The sequence below is a fragment of the Galeopterus variegatus genome, unplaced genomic scaffold (assembly GCF_000696425.1).
Source record: "Galeopterus variegatus unplaced genomic scaffold, G_variegatus-3.0.2 Scaffold4135, whole genome shotgun sequence".
In the NCBI taxonomy this organism is placed as follows: Eukaryota; Metazoa; Chordata; class Mammalia; order Dermoptera; family Cynocephalidae; genus Galeopterus; species Galeopterus variegatus.
The window spans coordinates 142,794-164,370 of NW_007730246.1; the positions used below are offsets into that span (position 1 = coordinate 142,794).

Consider the following 21,577-nt stretch of genomic DNA (forward strand, 5'->3'; position numbering starts at 1 on the left):
GCGGGAGCAACACCGAGGCTTGCGATCCCGTTGCTGGTCCCCGGTCCGGTACGGGGGCAACACTGAGGGTTGCGATCCGTTGCCGGACACGGAAAAAAGACAAAAAAAGAAAAAAAAAGAAAAGATGACCAGTAAGGGGATCTTAACCCTTGACTTGGTGTTGTCAGCACCACACTCACCTAGTGAGCTAACCGGCCATCCCTATGTGGGATCCGAACCCATAGCCTTGGTGTTATCATCACCACACTCTCCTGAGTGAGCCACGGGCCGGCCCAAGGGTTGCTTTTTCTATTTCTGTAAAGAATGTCATTAGTATTTTGATGTGGATTGCATTGAATCGGTAGATCACTTTTGGTAGTGTGGACATTTTCACAATGTTCATTCTTCCAATCCATGAGTAAGAAATGTCTTTCCAGGAAGATATCCGAATGGCCAACAGATACATTAAAAAATGCTCAATGTCACTCAGCATTAGGGAGATGTGAATCAAAACCACTTTGAGATAACATCTCAATCCAGTTAGGATGGCTAATATCCAAAAGACTGAGAATGATAGAGCTGGCAAGGAGCAGAGAAAAAGGAACTCTCATACACTGTTGGTGGGACTGCAAAATGGTGCAGCCTTTATGGAAAATGGTATGGAGGTTCCTCAAACAATTACAGATAGATCTACCATATGACCCAGCTATTCCACTGCTGGGAATGTACCCAGAGGAATGGAAATCATCATGTTGTAGGGATGCCTGTACTCCCTTGTTTATTGCAGCACTATTTACAGTAGCTAAGAGCTGGAACCAACCTAAATGTCCATCATCAGATGAGAGGATAAGGAAAATGTGGTATATCTACACAAAAAATGTAATACTACCATTTGCATCAACATGGATGGACTTAGAGAAAACTATATTAAGTGAAATAAGCCTGGCACAGAAAGAGAAATATTGCATGTTTTCACTTATTTGTGGGAGCTAAAAATAAATAAATACACATATAAATAAATGGGGGACAGGGAAGAAGACACAACAATCACAATTCCTTGAACTTGTTAAGACAAGTGAACCGATATGATGTTGATGGGGGAGGGAGAAGAGGGAGGGAGGAAAAGGAGGAATTGGTAAAGGGACATAAAAATCAACTACATTGTATATTGATAAATTAAAAATTTTTAAATGTTTAAATAAAAAATATGAAAACAAACTTCACTTCCCTTAAAAAAAAAAAAGAAAGAAATGTCCTTTTATCTTTCTGTGCTTATTTAATTTCTTTCAGCAGTGATTTTTAGTTCTCATTGTAGAGATCTTCTGCCTCCTTGGTTAAATTGATTACTAGTTTTGTTGTTTTGTTTTTTTGGTGACTATTGTAAATGGGCTTGCTTTCTTGATTTCTTTTTCTGCTAGTTGTTGGAGTGTAAAAACACTGCTAATTTTTGCGTGTTGATTTTGTATCCTGCAACTTTACTGAATTTGTTTATCAATATAACTCTAAGAGTTTCTTGGTAGAGTCTTTAGGTTTTTCTATTTATAGGATCATGTCATCTGCAAACAGAGATAATTTGACCTCATCTTTTCCAACTTAGATGCTCTTTATTTCTTTCTCTTGGCTGATTTCTCTAATACTTCCAATACTATGTTAAATAAGACCGGTGAGAGTGGGCATCCTTGTCTTGTTTCTGTTCATAAAGGAAAAGCTTTCACCTCCTCCCCACTCAGGATGATGTTGGCTGTGGGTTTTTCATATGTGGCTTTTACTGTGTTGAGATTTTTTTCCTTCTATACCTAAGTTGTTGAGAGTCTTTATCATGAAGGGATATTGAATTTTGTCAAATGCTTTTTCTGCATCTACTGAGATGATTATATGGTTTTTGTCCTGGACTTTGTTAAAGTGGTGTACAATTTATTGACTTGCATATGTTGAACCATCCTTGCATCACTGGGATGAATCCCACTTGATCATGGTGTATAATCTTTTTGATGTGCTGCTGTATTGTTTGCTAATATTTTGTTGAGGATTTGTGCCTCTATGTTCATCAAAGATATTAGCCTGTGGTTTCCTTTTGTTGTTGTATCTTTGTCTGATTTGGTATCATGTTGATGCTGGCCTCATAGAATGAGTTTGGGAGAATGGCCTCTATCTTAATTTTTTGGAATAGTTTGAAGAGAATTGGTATTAATTTCTGTTTAAAGGTTTGGTAGAATTCAGCAGTAAAGCTATCCAGTTCTGGGCTTTTCTTTGTTGAGAGACTGTTGATTATTACTTCAATCTTGTTACTCATTATTTGGTCTGTTTGGGTTTTCTATTTCTTCATGGTTCATTCTTGGTAGTTTGTATGTGTCCCCAAATTTATTCATTTCTTACAGGTTTTCAAATATGTTAGTTTATAGTTGTTTATAATAGTCTCTAAAGATTCTTCATATTTCTGTGGTATTGATTGTAATGTCTCCTTTTTCATGTCTGATTTTTGTTATTTTAGTCTTCTCTTCTTTTTTTGGTTAGTCTACCTAATGGTTTGTCTATTTTGTTTACCTTCTCAAAATTCCCAATTTTTTTTTTTTTAAAGATGATCGGTAAGGGGATCTTACCCCTTGACTTGGTGTTGTCAGCACCACGCTCACCCAGTGAGCTAACCGGCCATCCCTATATGGGATCCAAACCCGTGGCCTTGGTGTTATCAGCACCACACTCTCCCGAGTGAGCCATGGGCTGGTCCCCAAAATCCCAGTTTTTGTTTCATTGATCTTCCATATCATTTTTTTGGTCTCTATTTCATTTAGTTGTCTTCTGATCTTAATTATTTCTTTCCTTCTACTAATTTGGAGTTTGGATTGTTCTTGTTTTTCTAGTCCTTTCAGGTGAACATTAAGTTGTTTATTTGAAGTCTTTCTATTCTTTCGATTTAAGCATTTATTGTAACAAACTTCCCTCTTGGTAGTGCCTCTATAGTGTCCCAAAGGTTTTGATATGATGTGTCTTTGAAGTCAGAAATTCTTTCTTCTGCTTGCTCTAGCCTGCTGCATAAGCTCTTGGTTGTGTTTTTTATTTCATTGAATAAATCCTTCTTTCTTAAGGTATATATCTCTTTGTAAATTTCTTCCTTGCTGGATAGTTTTTCTCATTCCATTGAGTCATCTGAGTCTTCTTGTATGTCATTGCATTTCCTTAAGATTGTTGCTCAGAATTCCTTTTCAGTCATTTCAAGGGTTTCTTGTTGTATGGAGTCTGGTACTGGACAATTGCTGTATTCCTTTGGTAATGTCATATTTTCTTGTTTTTCCATATTTTCAGTATCCCTACATGGATGTGTGGTCATCTAGTAGAGTAGTTGTTTCTTCTATTTCTCTGGAGTGGCTTTTGAGGAGACAGATTCCCTCCTTCAGTTGTGTTTTCTACTGACCACTGAGTAGGCTACTTTAATTTTGGTTTTGGGTAAACACAATATTGTAGTCTATGTGTGGTTACTTCACTATATTAAATGCTGGAGTTGCATATGAGTGCCTCCATGGCCTAGGCACTGCGGTACTGAGTAATTCCTTGCTGAGGTTAGTGACACTATGTTGTGTCATCAAGGATGTGGGCAAGATCTCAAGATTTTGTGGGAAGTGCCTGGGTGCCCTGTCACTATTTAACTGGGGTGCATGGCCCTTGCAGGACACTAGCTAGTGTTCCTTGACCCTGACAGGTGAACTGGGGTATACTGGAGCTCCTCATTTTGAATGGGTGATCTTGGCCAGGATTCTTCTTTCCTCCCTCCTAGAGGCAGAGGCTTCTCCTGGGTCCTTGCTTCCCCGAGTTGGGGGATTGGTTGGTGGTGCCTGTGAATTTTCTACTGTACTTTTTTTTGGCTACTCTGGGTTTCTGCCCTCCCTGAGGGTTCCACATGTCTCTCCCCAGATCAAGGCAGTTGCATAGGCTATGCATGTAGCTCCCACCCCCAGGTGTGTGGCAACAGGGGCAGCATAATTCCCTGTGGGTTGTGCCACTGGGTCACGTGTCTGTGCTCACTCACCTCTTTCCAGCAGTTCCACCTGTGACCCTCCTTGTGTCAATGCCAGTGAGTGGGTGGTGGCAATGTGACCACCTGGCATGCGTGGCTGTGGCAGTTGATCACTCGCAGGCAGCAGTGACTGCCACTTGCACAGTGTGTTCAACTGCCAGGAGCTGCAGTGGAAAGTGGGACGAACTGCTCTTCAGGAAGATGTGTAACAGTTCTGGGACCAGACAATGACACTGATGACTGTGGTAGTGGTAGCAGTGAGCTTGTTCTGGTCTTCTTGTATAGGAGGAGCATACCCTGAGCACTTTTAGTCTGCCATCTTCCCACCTCTTTCCCTCTTTCTAATTTTTAAGGCTTATTAATATTCTGTTATATGTTATACCACATTTTGTTTATCCATTCATTCATTGTTGGACACTTGGGTTACTTTCACCTTTTGGCTATTGTGAATAATGCTGCTGTGATCATGGGTGTACAAATATCTGTTCAATTCTCTGCTTTCAGTTCTTTGGGGCACATACCCAGAAGTGAACTTGCTGGATCACAGACTAATTCTATTTTTACGTTTTTGAGGAACTACACATTAAGGAAAACACTGTATTGTTTTCCTCAATGGCTATGCCATTTTACATTCCCACCAGCAATGGAAATGGAAAGGGTTCCAATTTCTCCACATCTTCACCAACACTCATTATTTTCTGTGTTTGTTTGTTTGTTTTATAGTAACCATCCTGATGGGTATGAGGTGACAGCCAATTGATTTTTGACAAAGGTGCAACAGCAATTCAAATAAGAAAGGACAGTCTTTCCAAAAGCAGTGTTGGAACAACTGGACAACTTACAAAAAAATGGACTGTGATCTAAATCTCACTTTATACAAAAAGTAACTATAAATTGATCATATATGTGAGTGCAAAAAGTAAAACTATAACATTTTTAGAAGAAAATCTTCATGCAGTGAGGTTAGGTTAGATTCTTAGATATGATATCAAAAACATGATCCATTCAAAAAGTGATTAGTTGGACTTTGTAAAATTAAAAACTTTTGCTCTGCAAAATGTACCACTAAGAGGATAAAAATACAAGCCACAAACTTTGGGAAAATGTTGGCAAACCACTTACCTAACAAAGATTTGTACCCACTGCATATAAAGAACTCTCACAGGAAGAAAACAGTTTAAGTGAAAAATGGGCAAAACACTTGAGCACTTCATCAAAGATGGCAAATAAGCATATGAAAGATTGTCAACATCACTAGCCATCAGGGAAGCACAAATTAAAACCATAGTGAGATACCACAGCACCAAGAGGGTTAAAATAGAAAATACTGACATTACCAAGTGACATCAAGGATGTGGAACAACTGGAATTTACCTGCACTGCTGGTAGGAATGCAGAATGGTGCTGTCATTCTGCAAAAATGTTCTGCAGTTTCTTATAAAGTTAAACACACAGTGACTATAAGACCCACTAATCCCACTCCTAAGTATTTACCTAGAAACAATGAAAATTTACACTCACACAAAAACCTATATGGAAATGTTTCATAAAACTTTATCTGTAATAACTGAAAAATGGGAAATAACTCTAAAGATATTCATCTGGTGAATGGATAAACAAACTGTGGCTTGTTTACAGGGAATGGAACACTACTCAGCAGTAAAAAGGCCCAACCACTTGGTGGGATGTCAAAGGCCTCATGCTGAGTAAAAAAAGCCAGGCTCAAAGGTTATACATTGCATGATTCACTTATATGACAATCCCCAAAACACAAAACCACAGTGATGGAGAACAGATTGCTGGTTGTAGGATTTGGTGGGAAGGGTGTGACTGTGAGGGAGCAGTATAGAGATTCTCAGAGTGACAGAGCTCTGCTGTATCTGGATTATGGTGGTGGCTAAAGGAACCCATATTTTTTAAAACTTAATAGAAATTGTATCAGTCCGTTTGTGTTGCTATAACAGAAAAACCTAAAACTGGATAATTTATAAAGAACAGAGGTTTATTTGGCTTACAATTCTGGTACAGCTGCATCTGGCACAGGCCTCAAGCTGCTTCTACTCATGGCAGCCAGCGGGTACAAGCAGATCACATGGCGAGAGGAAGCAAGAGAGAGGAGGAGGTGCCAGGGTCTTTTAAACAACCAGCTCTCATGCGAACTAATGGAGTGAGAACTCACTCACTACCCCTCCTCCCCCAGGGAGAGCATTAATCCACTCATGAGGGATCCGCCCCCATGACTCAATCAGTTTCCAACACTGCCACATTGGGGATCAAATTTCTGCATGAGTTTTGGAGGGGACAACACATCAAAACTCCATCAGAGGGCCGACCCTGTGGCTCACTCGGGAGAGTGCGGTGCTGGGAGCGCAGTGGCACTCTCACAATGGGTTCGGATCCTATATAGGGATGGCGGTGTGCTCACTGGCTGAGCGCTGGTGCAGACAACACCAAGCCAAGGGTTGCGATCCCCTTACCGGTCACAAAAAGGAAAAAAAAAAAAAAAAAACTCCATCAGAAATGTACACACAAAAAAATTTTTACACTGGGTTAACTAAAAATAAAATAAAATAAATAAAATAACAAGTCTATCCCATGTTAATGTTGTTAAATAACATAGTTTTTGAAAAATAACTGACTTCCAGAAGAAAAGAAATTGGAGTGAGAAGAGGGGATTGTTTTATAATTTTGCAAATCTCTTTAATGTCTGCCTTATAGAAGACATTGGATTCTTGTTTTGGCTTCTGCATTCAATCTGTTTTGATTTTATATGTCATGTAGCCTCAAGAAATCTCTGCTGTACATGCTTGAGATGATGAGAATGAATTAGGCAAATCATTCTTAGTATTGTTTTAAGAACACTCTTCGTCTCATGGACCACCCCTAAAAAAGACTCCTAGGGTTTCCTAGATCACAATTTGAGAACCTGGCCTCCGTTATAACTTTACACTAGAGGAAGTGCTTTTCTTCTTATGAATACTTTTAAGAAAAACATTATTTTATCTTCCACAGAAATAAAATTTGAATTGAATTATGCTATACAGTCATAATTTCTACATTTATTTTTATTTATTTTTATTCCCCCACCTTCTACAGTCATAATTTTTAAAGTCAATTCAGATGTTTATTGTAATTAAATGGTCACTTTGTTTATGATTTCCAGCCACAACCAGTCCTAGCTACATGTCAAAGATGTTATTTTCATTATATGAGAGTAGGAATATTAATTATTTACTATCAAAACTGTAACATTGTCATTTTTTGTTTTAAGTGAATAATAGGATTCCTTGTAAGGAGTGACTCACTTGATTGAAAAGATGCTTCCAGATCCCATTTCAGGTCATAGGGCAATGTTATCTAAGCAGCACTGTTTTGCTTGGGAGCCTCATAAAGGCTACAACTCAGAAAGCTTTATTTCCTAAGACACTTCATGAAATCTACGAGCCACTTATTTGAGGATGGGTTTTTGTAATCTAAATATGAACCCAAATTATGAAATTGTGACCCGGACTGATTGCGGCACCAGAAAGGAGGAGTTTCCTGCCTCTGTGAGGGTTGGGCAATGAGAGGTTGGGGCAGGTACCAACAGCCTGGGGCTCCACTGAGCACATTTGCTTAACCAGTATCTTAGGTGAGAAGGGCAGTTACAGAGTACAGTTTGATTTCGTCTAAACTGTATTTGGAGTTGGCTGTTCCCCCAGTAAATAGGCTCCTTATCCAGAATGGGAGGCTTACCACTGAGCTAACATTTGTGGATACTTAGACTGCTTTTCCCAGCCAGTCTCTTGGAAGCAGTCAAGGCCACCAGGCCTTTGGTGGGAAAAGGTAAGAAGACTAGAATACCAAGGATCTCTTTTCCCAGGAAATTGTGAATGAAAGGAACATTTTTCTATTTTCATAAGGCCCTGTGGAAACACTTGCAGAGTCTGGACTCCCAGTGAGTGCCTGTGTCCCAAGATCTCCTTTAAAAGGAAATCCTGGGCCTAGTATCCAAGACAACTCAACCACAAAAACATAAACAATTCAATTAAAATATGGGTAAAGGGCTTGAATAGACATTTCTCCAAAGAGGATATAGTCAACAAGCACTTGAAAAGATGTCCAACATCATTGGGTATTAGGGAAATGCAAATCAAAAAGTATGGAGGTACCACTTCATACCCATATAGGATAACTATAATAATTTTTTTAATGGATAATAACAAGTGTTGGTGAGAATGTGGAGAAATTGGAACCCTCCTACATTGCTGGTTGAAATGTAAAATGGTGTAGCCATGGTGGAAAACAGTTTGGCAGTCCCTCCAAAAAGTTAAATAAGAATTACCACATGACCCAGCAATTCCGCTAAGTACATACTCCAAAGAATCAAAAAGTGTTCAAAAAAAACTTATAATGTTCACAGCAGCGCTATTTGTAATAGTTAAAAGGTAGAAACAACCCAAATGTCCATCAAATAACGTAAGGATAAACCAATGTGGTATAGACATACAACAGAATATTATTCAACTTAAAAAGAAGGGAATTCTGACACATGCTACAACATGTATGAACCTGGAGGACATTACGCTGAGTGAAAGAAGCCATTCACAAAAGGGCAAATACTGTGTGATTCCACTCATATAAGGTCCTCGAGTAGTAACAATCAGAGAGACAGAAAGTAGAATGGTGGTTGCCAGGGGCAGAGGGAAATGAGGATTGAGGAGTCAATCTTTCATGGATTCAGTTGCAGTTTGGGAAGGTAAAAAAGTTCTGGAGATGGACGGTGGTGATGATTGCACAAAAATGCAAATGTACTTAATGCCACTGAACAGTACCCTGAACTGCACATCCATCAACAGAGGAACAGATAAAGAAAATGTGGAATATATACACGAGAATACTATCCAGCCATAAGAAAGAATGAAGTCCTGTGACTTGCAGCAACATGGATAACTTGGAGCACATTGTGTTAAATGAAATAAAGCAGGAACAGAAAGAGAAATGTCACATGTTCTCACTCATATGTGGAAACGAAGAAAGGTGATCGCATTGAAGTAGAGAGCAGAATGGTGGTTACCAGAGGCTGGGAAGGGGAGAGGGGAGGAGGGATAGTGAGAGGTTGGTTAACAGATACAAAAACACAGCTAGATAGGTGGAGTAAGATCTAGCATTCTATAGCAGTGTAGGGTAACTATCATTAACAACAACTTGTAGTGTAGTTGCAATTAGTCTCAAGACGATTTTGAATGTTCCCAACACAAAGAAATGATAAATGTTTCAGGTAACGGGAAAAAAATCAGTACTTTCCAGAGTTTCAGGGGATGAGGGAGTGAGGGAGGGATGAATAGGTGGAGCACAGAGTATTTCTAGCACAGCAAAACTATTCTATATGATACTGTAATGGTGAATAAGCGACATTATGCATTTGGCAAAACCAACAGAACAGTACAATACAAAGAGAACCCTAATATAAAATTAATAATAATATATCAATATTGATTCATAATTGTAACAAATGTACCACACTAATGTAACATGTCAATAATAGGAGAAACTGTATGTGTATGGGAGAGGGTATGGAAATTATCTATATTTTCTGCTCAATTTCTCTATAAAACTAAAACTGCTATAAAAATAAAGAAAAAATAAAAATATGGTTAAAATGATAAATTTTGTTATGTATATGTTACCACAATTTAAAAAAAATAAATGAAGTACTGTTATATGCTACAATATGAATGAGCCCAGAAAACATTATGCTAAGTTGAAGATGATAAATTTTGTTATGTATATGTTACCACAATTTAAAAAAAAAAATGAAGTACTGTTATATGCTACAATATGAATGAGCCCAGAAAACATTATGCTAAGTTGAAGAAGCCAAACACCAAAAGTCATATATTGTATGATTCCATTTATATGAAACATTCAGGATAGGCAAATTTACAGAGAAAGAATGCAGAGTGGTGGCTGCCAAGGGCTGGGGGAGAAGGTAACAGGGAGTGACTGCTAATGGGTACAGGGGTCAGTTTCCTTTAGTGTGGATGAAAATGTTTTGGAACTATACAGAGGTGATGGTTCCCACAGCCTTCTGAATATACTAAGTGCTACTGAAATGTATGCCTTAAAACAGTTAATTTTATGTTATGTGAATTTTATTTCAATTTTTTTTCAAATGCAGGAGAGGATCCTCCAGTGTTAGCGAATGTCTGGAGACCAGCATGCAGATCAAGAAAAAGGAGAGAGAAAGAAAGAGAGAGAGAGACATCTGTGCATGCAGGTGTTAGCTGGCTAGGAGCTGGGAAGAGACACCTGTGGAGGCACCTGGTCTTTGCTAACCATGTCATCCTTATCTGAAGGTTCGGTTCTATTTTGTTCTTTTTTTACATAAGTACCTAGTGTTATCCCCAAGCCTGTACTAATATTTTCTTATTGATGCAGCCAATATCTCACCTTCAGAATTGAGATACTTGGGAAACCAAGGCAAGGAATGTGTGTTGCACACAGCATCACCCTGAGAAAAGGAGGCAAGAGGTGATCTGCAGAGAATGGAGCAAGAACTGAGAACACAAAATGCAGAACAAAAGAGAGCTAAGAAGTCAGGCACCCTCCAGGAAGGACCACGGCACAAGCAACATTCAGAGGCCTGAGAAAGGTGAGACTTCGGCATTCACTCAGATGGGGCTAGACTCTTGTTATGTGGAAATTAAAGACTAGGCAACTTGGGGACATTTGATTTGTACTGAGACACACACAGCAGATGTCTGCATGTGGAATTCTGGAAAGGCTCATGGCTCAGAACCTCATGCAGACTCCCCCAGCCACAGAGCCTGCCAATTTTGAGCAGAGTTGTTTCTCCATCAAGGCAACCACTCTCCTGTAACATCCAGGCAGATGAATTCACATGAGGGTCAGACTAATGTCTCCATACCTAGCTCACAGTCCTTGCATATTGGTGACACTTGTGGGTGAAGGATGACATCCTAAAAGTTGCAGACAAAAAGAGTCATACTAGGAGGTGAGAAAGGTGGAAACTGTCACTTGTTTCAGATGGAGGCAAACGTGGGATTTGGCATCTTGCCTTAGAATCAGGAACATGAAGCTTTCCAGTGTTCAGGACTGTTGATAATGATTTCAAGACACAGCTAGGAGACCCATGTGTCCCAGGCTCCATGCAGGCAGGAGCTCAGCTTATTCACAGCAGCTTTCCATGCCAACTGGCATATAGCAGGTGACAGAAATAATTGAATGTAGCTGAATGAGCAAGAGGCAAGAGAAAGGACTTGATCCTAGTTGCAAACTGAGACCTCATTACAACCTAACATGTGAACCTGCCAGGAAGCACTGAAAAGAAAGCTCATCATACTAAGGCAGGTCCAAGCTCCATCTCCATTCAAGGTGGGAGCGTCACTGCAATGCCTTCATTACAACCCACTCAAGGTTTTTTTAGTTTTTTTTTTTTTTTGTCTTTTTTCTGTGTCCGGCAACGGATCGCAACCCTCAGTGTCGCCCCCGTACCGGACCGGGACCGGCAACGGGATCGCAACCCTCGGTGTTGCCCCCGCGCCTCGCTCAGCCAGTGAGCGGGAACCGGTCTGTATGTGGGATCCGAACCCTCGGTGGGAGCGCCTCCGCGCTTCCCAAGCGGCGCACTAGCGCAGTGCGCCACCGGGCCGGCCCTTTAGTTTGTTTTTAATCCCTCTACTTTCAAGTACTAGCTTATCACTTAATGGCCCATAAAAATTCCATCCACACACACACAAATAGGAATCAGGATAAGTATGACTAAAGTTTTATGAACACTCAACAAGGTGCAACAAGTTTCCCTTTAAATATTGGGTAAGTTCCAGCCCTGAGAATTGACTTCTAAGTACAACCTCACTGGCCACACACCACAAAGGCCAAAGTTGGGGTGAGAGAATATGTGCTCTCATGTTCTCCTAGATACCACGTGCTGTGAACTCACCACAATCCTATAGGGTTAGTCCTGCTTCACACATGAATAGGACCATCAGGGAGGTGGAGAAATTTCTTTCAATAGTAGTGAAGAAGCTAAGTCCCCTGACATCAAAGGTGAAGCTCTCACCCACGATCTCTCAGCTTTACCACCCAGTGGTGTGAGATCCTGTGTGGTCTTCCTTTCTAAACCCCCCTCTGCTCCCTTCTCAGGCAAAGATCTACATTTTCATTATTAAACATTGTATATAGCATATAGGTAAGTCTATCAGATTTCCATGACTACATTTTTTTGGAAGGCAACTTGGCACATTAATTAATTACAATTGATAACATATCCTTAGCCCCAACCACCCACTCTAGGCACTCTAAAAATGACGGTACCTGATGATGCATGCGGCCTATTGATAATGAAAAAAAAAGCAAACAGACAAAAAGATGAGCAAGCCATGATCTATCTATCTATGCAGACAGTGAGATGTACGGACACTGACAAAAGTCCTCAGCTTGGCCAAACTTTAGTCAGCTCCTGAAACCTCTAGGCCCATCTATGCATGTCCATGTAAAATCCAGTTTTAGCAAGAACCCTGCTAAGTCAGTTTGGCAAGAATCCCCCACCCTTGATATCTGATCACCCTCAGTATCTGATCAGGTTCTTCATCCCCCACCATTCCCCCAGGTGATGTCTGGCCACCCTGGTCTGCCTTCAGCAAGAATCCTGAAACCCATAAAGTTATATTCATCATGGGAGAAAGAAGAGCATGACTTTGGAGGCATAAAGACTGGGGTCAGGTTCAAACACAGGGTGTCCTCTTTCTGGCTCTGGGATACGGGACAGGTCAGGTGATCAAGCTCAGCCTCACCTTCTTCATCTGTAAAATGGTCCTGATTCAGCACCTACCACACAGGGCTGCTGTAGGATTGTATGAATTAATGTTGTGAAACATTTATCACAGTGCCTTATATAGTTCTCAATAAAAAACAACTATTATTATTATAAAGTGGTTTGCACTTCGGTTTTCACAGAACTAATATTGATTACTAGGTCATCTGTCTTTGTGTCTTCGAAAGTCTCTTGATGTCCAAGAATGCCCTTTTAAAACCTCAACATCCCTGAAGAGGTCACACCTGGAACTTCAGTAGTTGGCATTTTTGTCAGTTACCCAAGTGCTGACAGCAATTCCCTTTAGGGAGTCTCCTTAGTATGAGTCACAGGGAATACAATCAGAGGGTGTCAGGCAAGGAGAAGAATGCCAAAGACAAAGTTGTCCATGACAGCCCTGCCCCGTTGCCCAGCAGCAGCCTGGTCATCTGGACAGAGAGCTGAAGACATCCCTAATGGAAGAGGCGGGTGCCCCGAGATGCAGCCGACTCTTCAGCCCCTCCATTGGCAGTGCTGTGGCTGCATGGGAGAGCCTTAGGCAAGCAAAAAAACCCCAGGATTAAGGATATGTGAATCTTCTGCACATTTTAAAAGATCTAGAGGGTGGAGAGGACCAACCATCCGTGTGTCCAGGGCTGCCCTGGTATTAACGCTGAATGTCCCACATCCTGATCACCGTTAGTTCCAGGCAAATTGGGCCAGTTGGTCACCTAATTAGAGGTTACAAAGCAGGAAGTGGGTTTCAGCATCACCTTTCCTTCCTGTTTCACTGATACCATGAGATGCTAATGAATAAACCTGACTTAGTTTCTATAAGAGAGCCAGACATTGAGCTAATAGGTTTTGCTCCTATTTGGTAATTAAATTGAACCCTATACAGTCTGCATGTTTACCTTATTTTCCATTATATAATGACACCAAACATCACAATGATTTTTTTAAATTTATGTTTTTATTAGTGGATTTCTAGGTGTTGAAATACTTTATAAAATACTAACAAAACCATTTGTAGTGGGAGCTGCTGTGATTGCCGTCTGCTGGGTGGGAGCATGTGCCTTCTTCTGTGGGCCTGGCCATGGGGCTGCAGCTCTCCCAGGAGGAGGGCATCACCCTGCACATGAGCACCGAAATTGTGGCCGAGTTCTTCTCATTTGGAATCAATAGTATTTTATATGAGCGTAGCATATATCCACCTGAAACAGTTACTCAAGTGCAGAAATATGGACTCACCTTGCTTGTAACTACTGATCATGAACTCATAAAATACCTAAATGTGGTGGAATAACAAAAAGATAGGTTATAAAAGTGTTCAGTTCAGAAACTGGTGGTAGTCATCTCAAATAATGAAAGTGGTGAGGTCCTTGAAAGAGTCAGTTTGATGTTGAGTGTGAGAAGACCACAAAAGATGACAGTCCACCCATAGAGTAGTCTCAGGAGGCTATCCAGGATGAAATCGATTCAGTGATCTGACAGATCACAGCTACAGTGACATTTCTGCCACTGTTGCAAGTTTCCTGTTCATTTGATTTGCTGATTTATACAAAGATTTGGTTGTACCTGAAAAATGGGAAGAGTGAGGACCACAGTTCACTACCAATTCTGAGGAAATCCATCTTCATTCATTTACTGCTACAATCTACAAAGTGAATAGCACGGTGGTGCCCGTATCCTCCACCAAAAGAAAAAACAAAACAGAAAAACAAAATGAAACAAAAATAGCACGATGGCCTACAAAATTCCTGTCAATGACTGAGGCTGAGATGAGGAAAACAATGGAATTGTAATTCTCAAATGTGGTTTGAAACCAAGTCAACTATGGTTGATATGTTTTGTTTCATTTTTTTAAATGGGGGAAACCAACATTTACTTCACTAAACTGTGCATAATTGATCTTTTTTTTTTTTTGGTTCCTATTTGACTTACCACAGAGTTGACATAATGAATTTATTGTACATTGTTCAAAAGGAACCAGCAGATTTTGTTAGCACTGTAATGTCAATTCCTTTGAAGCTGGTAACTGTAGATGGAAAAACTTTTGCTACAAAGTTAATAAATGCTTTCCTAAATCAGATATTTTGGTCAAGTAATCTGACTCAGAGAATAGGTAGGAAGATATTTAAATATAAGATATGGCAAAAGAAATCTGAACATTCAGAATCTTTGTTTAGATCCTGAAAGTAACTAACAGTAATCCATAAGTAATGAAATATTGCTCTATTAGGTCCTTTCCATTTACTTAATTGTATAGTTCCCATATTGAAAAAATTTTCAATTATTTGATTTTAATTTATTTGACTTGAACCTATGAAGCAATGGATATTTCTATTGTTTAATTTCCTGAGATACAGAATGCTTAAAAATGTTTTTTGTGTTTTATAAAATCAAGCTTTAAATGAAAATGAGGAAATAAAGTTAAATTTGTTTCTTTTTTTCAACACTTGTACAAAGAATTTTATACTCCACATAATATTTAGAAAAGTTTACTCTGAAGTTCCATTACTAAGAGTTTGGGGTTAGAGTAGGTGGGAGACAATATCTCTCAGCTGTTACATTTTCTTTTTATTGCAGTGTCAATGAAATTACATCATCCTTCGTAAAATCAACAAAATCCCTGATAACTTCTCTGGCCATTGAATATCTTATCATCTATAATCTTTCAACACATCTCTATTTGGTTGAAATGTATTCATCAATTGATGGACTGTACATCTATCTGTTTTGACAATTTATGTTGTATTTTCCTCTGGGTTTACCTTTGCTATTTTATGGGCTTCAATAGGGTCAATGGTTCTCAAGTTGGATTGTAAGAAACCCCAGTTTTCCACACAGGATACAGCTAGCCATTGGTCTTAAATCAGGTCATGGTAGAGCAGGTGCATTTCTATGGAAACAAAGCTAAACTTGGAACTGCACTCTGATCAAAGACTCACTAACACTGAATAAGTTATAACCTGATAGGTAATGTCTTAAAGGTAAAAATCAATACTAATCCACCTTGAGCATTTGAAGGGTCACGCTCCCAGTTACTGTCCTTGAGATTACAAAAAGATAGTAGCAAACAGCTCATCCAACTACCTTATTTAATAGATGAACCCACAGGGAGGAAGTAACTTAGTCAAAGTGACACTGGTTTTACGGACTGAACTTGTGGGAACTGGACAATAATGGGAGTCTTGCTGGAGCTTTACAATGGTCTGAAATCCAGTTTCAAGCCAATGAGTCAAGTATGAGGGTGACAACTTCATGAACTCAACAGCAAACACGTCCTAGGAGGAAATGAAAGATGATTCTATTTAGCACTATTTTTTTTTGCAAAAGATTTAAGAGTAGATTAAAGAAAATAAAGTTGGTGTAGTAAAAGAACTATGGAATACTCTTACAATTTCTTGAAGCTGTATAGTGAAACCAGAATATCCCCAGCTTCTCCAGCCTGTGAGTGGCAGTGCCATCACATGAGCATGATACTACAGCCTCACAGCTCTGAGATCCCCCTGACCCCCACACATATCTGCTCGCACCAGCATTCAGTCCCTACCAAAGTGTCACCCTACTCTTGTGGCCAAGTCCCCAAGGACACATCCAGCAGACTCCAGCACAAGTCCACCCATGCTCGGGCCTCTCTCTGGTGGTGGTGCCTTTCACTGCAATGCTCCTGTGCCCTTTGAGCCCTGGATACAAGGCCAAACTGCCCCCAGCAGCCTAGCTGCTGCTGTTCTCCACCTCCTAGATGAGAGGATGCCCCTCTCCCATTCTGGGTCACAGCAGATCACCTGGGTCCTGGTCCCCTGAAAGCCTATTGAATCCAAGTCAAGGCTATTTTGTTCATTACTCATCCAATTTGACAGATCCAATTTGTTAGACAGTGTCAACTTGTACTCAGGAACTCTGGGGTCATTCTGCCTCAGCCTGAATCCTGGCACCACCACTCATGGGCTGTGTGGTCTCGGTGCCATAACTAATCTAATTATGTTTCCCTGAATTTAAGATACAGATGGTGCCTGCAGTGTTGTCCAAATGACTAAATGACTGCATATTAAAGGGCTTAGCACAGGCCTGGCAAGCAGTTCTCTGTAAATGTGTTACTATTCTTTCTGTATGGTGACACTGGATGTGCTATTGCGAGCAAGACACATACTTGTTCTCAAGATGCTTGCAGACTACTGAGCCAATTGGATTTATGTCAGCTATTTGTTAACAAATAAAGAATGAAAAGTATTGTTCTCAAAAACATTAAAGTCTACAAAGAAACAGAGGCTGGCTGATACACAAATAATTGTAATAAGGACAATAAAAAACAAATGTGCACAAGGTAGAAGGTGGCAGACACAGGGAGAATGACCAGGAAACAAAAATTGTAGTAATATGATCCAGGCTACAGTGACCAAACACTCCATGGCAGAGCAGGCTGGGATCAACCCTGGGATATTCTACTCACCTGACTAAAGGCCATCAGCAATGGGAACAGACAGAAAGTGAATTTTGAGCTAAGGCAGTGGCAGCAGGAAGGAGCAGGCACAGAATGACTTGAGATATAGAATAAATAGGGCACGATGGTTACTTGGGTATACGAGTGGGGAAAGAGAGGTAGGAGGTGAGAAAGGGCATAAGTAAGATTTGGTAATTGACTGTGTGGGGGTGGAAAGGAGAAGGAGGAGCTGACCCACATCAGCAACAGTTCCTGCTTTGGGCAGAGATTGTATCGCTGCTGTTGTGAAGACTACAGGGATGGCAGGGCAGCAGCACATATTTTCAGCATGGGAAACAGGGAGAAGTAGGACAAGGAACGAGTCCTTAAATTCCTAACTTTTTACATGGTTCACCCATATTGAAGAATAAACCCTTTGTCTGCCTGGGTCACTCAAAATTCCATCCTTTCTTATAAATTGTTTGCCCACTAAATCTGATTCCAAATCATCTTGGCATTTATAACAGCCTGATATACTTATTTTCAGATGGTAAATCATATCTGCCTTTTAGCCTAGTGCTGGATGGAATGCAAGGAACTGGAGAGATTCAGTAAGGATAGTTCTCCACCAAAAAACCCAAAAAACCAAAAAAGCCAACCTAAGCAAATCCTCTCAAACAGGATTGATACTTAATGATAAATATCGAAAACAAGTTTTGACTAGGACTTTATCTTAAACTAAAATTCACAAAAATAAGTTTAACATATTAAGTAATAATTGTGATTATGAACTAGTGCTTGAAACAAACAAAAATCAGTGAAGTGTGTTTTAAATGTTTAGACAAATATCATAAGACAGTTTGATACCACCTCACACGGAGGACGGTGGAGGGGTGGAGAAACAGACGAACAAAGACACGCTGGGGAGGTACAGCTTCATCAGCTTTGGCTTGCATCTGAGCTATGCAGGTGTCTCCTATGGACTTACGTCCCAGCAGACATGTGCCAGCACAGGAGACTACTAGACATTACTGAACAACTCAGCTGCATCATACTTTTTAAGAGATCTGAATAATATAAAAAGTGATAAACTGAATAGAATGTTCCCCTTTCTGTTGATTACAAAATGACCATGCCAGGGAATTTGTAGGGTGATTGAACTATTCTGTTTGGTCTCGTGGTGGTGGATGCATAACTATCCATTTGTCAAAACCCACAGAACTGTACACCACAAAGAGTTAACTTTACTGTATGCAAATTAAAGACAGACCCAAGGATAGAATGCTGAGTGTGATAAATGGACTTAATTATATTACAAATGTATGACATAACCTTACCAAAGGGGTTGGGGAAAAAAGTTTAAGTAACTTTGGAGAACTGTTTTTACTGGATATTATACGGAAAAAGACAAAAAGAACTGAACATAAACACTACACCCTAGTTGGTAAACTTGCTCCCACACAGAAATTCTGAAACCACTTTACATGTATACTAGGGTGAACAAATACACACACACACACACACAGAGACAGAGACAGAGACAGAGACAGAGATAGAGATAGCATGGCAGATTTCTCCCTGTCAAAGAAGCAAGGGGGGAGGATGAAATGAACCTTAGGTTGCTACATTAGAGACAGAGACATCTGTATGAACTGATGTTTATACACACACAGAGCTAGATACAGAAATAAATACAGATATGTATATACATGAAGGTCTAGAAGCATTGACATAATAGCAACAAGCACACCCAGCACCCAAACCTTGGTTTCTACCATTCTCTAATAAAAGGAACCAGAAATGGCTGATTCTAGGACTGGGCTGTGACTATACAAGATGAACCTGGAGCATCTTATAGTGTCAGAAAGTAACAAAGTTCTAAGAAAAAAGAAAAAAAAAGTGGTCATTTGTCAAAAAGATACAGGAGAAAATCTGAAAGAGCTTGCAATGACCCAAGATGGAACTGGAACAATTTGAGCAACAAAATAAAAATGATATAATTCTAGGTTGACTTTTTTTTTTCCCTTCAGGACTCTAAAGATGCTGCTCAACTGTCTTCCAGTTTGCATTGCTTCTAGTGAAAAATATGCTCTCAACTTTTATCTTTATTGCTCTTTACATAATGTGTCTTTTTTTCTTCGTTTGCTTTTAATATTTTCTGCTTATCACTAGTTTTAAGAAATTTGATTGATGGAGTTTGGATGTGTTGTCCCCTCCAAAACTCATGTGGAAATTTGATCTCCAATGTGGCAGTGCTGGAAAGTGACTGAGTCATGGGGGCGGATCCCTCATGAATGGATTCATGCTCTCCCTGGGGGAGGGAGGGTTAATGAGTGAGTTCTCGCTGGATTAGTTCTCGTTGCTTAAAAAGACCCTGGCACCTTCCTCCTCTCTCTTGCTTCCTCTTGCCATGTGATCTGCTTGTACCCACTGGCTGCTGCCACTTTCCGACTGGATTAGTTCTCGTTGCTTAAAAAGACCCTGGCACCTTCCTCCTCTCTCTTGCTTCCTCTCTTTTGCTTTCTCTTGCCATGTGATCTGCTTGTACCCACTGGCTGCTGCCACTTTCCACCATGACTAGAAGCAGCCTGAGGCCCGTGCCAGATGCAGCTGTCCCAGAATCGTCAGCCAAATAAACCTCTGTTCTTTATAAATTACCCAGTCTCAGGTATTTCTGTTATAGCAACACAAAACGAACTAAAACATTGAAGTACTTTGGTATAGTTTTCTTCATGTTTCTTGTTCTTGGGGGCTATTGAACTTCTTTGATCTATGAAGTTTATAGTTTTTATTATTTGCAAAATTTTGGCTACTATTCCTATGAATACTTTGTGTCCCCCTCCCCATTCTCCTTTTGGTTCTCAAATTATGTATCAGGTCACTTATAGTTGTCACTCATTGAGGTACTCTTCACTTTTATCCAGTCTTTTTTCATTGTTCCATTTGGCATACTTTCAATTGCTGTTTTTAAGTTTACTACTATTTTCTGCCAAGTCTAAGCTGTCATTATTTCCATCCAGTGTAATTTTCATCTTAGACATTATAAACTATTAACTTCTCCGATAGAAATCACAGTAGGTTTTCTTTGTTTAACTTGAAAGACTGAGTATGATTCTCCTTAGAAAAGACCTGGTAGATATGATGGGTTTCTTCAGCACTGGCATTTTCCCAGGAGACTTGCCTCTGAATAAGAAGGAAGACTGCAGGTCTGTGTACATGGGTGCAGAAGTGCTTTTGGGCAGGGGTGTGTGTGTGCACGTGTGTGTGTTAAGAGGAAGGTGGTAAGGAGTGGGGAGACATGCTGGGGTACTAAAGGAAGTAGGGCTTATTCTGATGGTGGGACCCTAGTGTGTTTCACTCCTGCACTCCTGAGCACAGCTCCTTTTACTTTTATTTATTTTCTTAATGTCTGTCATGGCAGTTCACTTACAAAACCTCAGTAATTGCTCTGTTTCTCTTCTATGCCCCATCATTCTGTCAGAAGCACCACTATCATTAGCAAGCAGTTCCCAGACTTTACCCTCAGTGCAAATGGTACTATTCTAGGTATTTATTCCAATTCTACATGGAGGGCCTGAGCAACCTGGATGTTCCAAGTGTAATTTCATTAACTGCTCCCACATCCATTCCATAAGACAACCCTCTTGGTCTGTCTCCAGTTGTTCCTTTCTCTCTACGCCTATTACCATCACCATAGCTTACCTGGACTATTGAAATGGCCTGTGTGTGGCTCTCTTACTGCTGTTCCTGTCCTCCTCCAACCCAGCCCCTACAAAGCTAACGAATCATCTTTTAAATGTAAACCAGATTTTTATTCTTTTGTTTTACACTCTCTCATGCCTTTTCATTATAATTAAAATGGCCTATAGGCCCTGCTTAACTCTTTACCATCATTTGATCTCATTCTCCCACCAATTCACTATTCTGGAAGTACACTACCCTCCTTTCTGCCCTTGAACAGAGGGTATTTAACATACCTTCTTCTGCTTGGAACATCCTTTTCTCTCTGCTTGGAAAGTGCTGATGCCTCTCCTTCTTTAGGTCTCTGCTTAACTGTCATATGTTGAGAAGCATTCCCGACTACCCTATACAAAATAACACACTAGGACTGGCCGGTTAGTTTACTTGGTGAGTGTCGTGCTGCTAACACCAAGGTCAAGCATTCAAATCTCCATACCCACCCCACCCCCCAAAAATGACACACTACCTGTGGTTTACCCATTATATTCTCTTTACTTTCCTCATACCACTAATCACAATCCATATTCTTTAAAAATATTTATCCATTTAGTTATGATTTTTTTTTTTTTTTTTTTTGTTTTTTTTTTTTTTCCGGGTCCGGCAACGGATCCCAACCCCCAGT

The 21,577-nt window shown here is 40.1% G+C and overlaps 1 long non-coding RNA gene and 1 pseudogene across 1 annotated transcript in view; one reads left to right on the forward strand and one right to left on the reverse strand.

The window, feature by feature from the left end:
• LOC103602423 overlaps window positions 1-21,577 on the reverse strand; it is a 73,532-nt gene that overhangs the window by 42,644 nt on the left and 9,311 nt on the right. The gene's annotated exons all lie outside the window — the stretch shown is intronic.
• Window positions 13,753-14,815, forward strand: LOC103602422 (annotated as a pseudogene).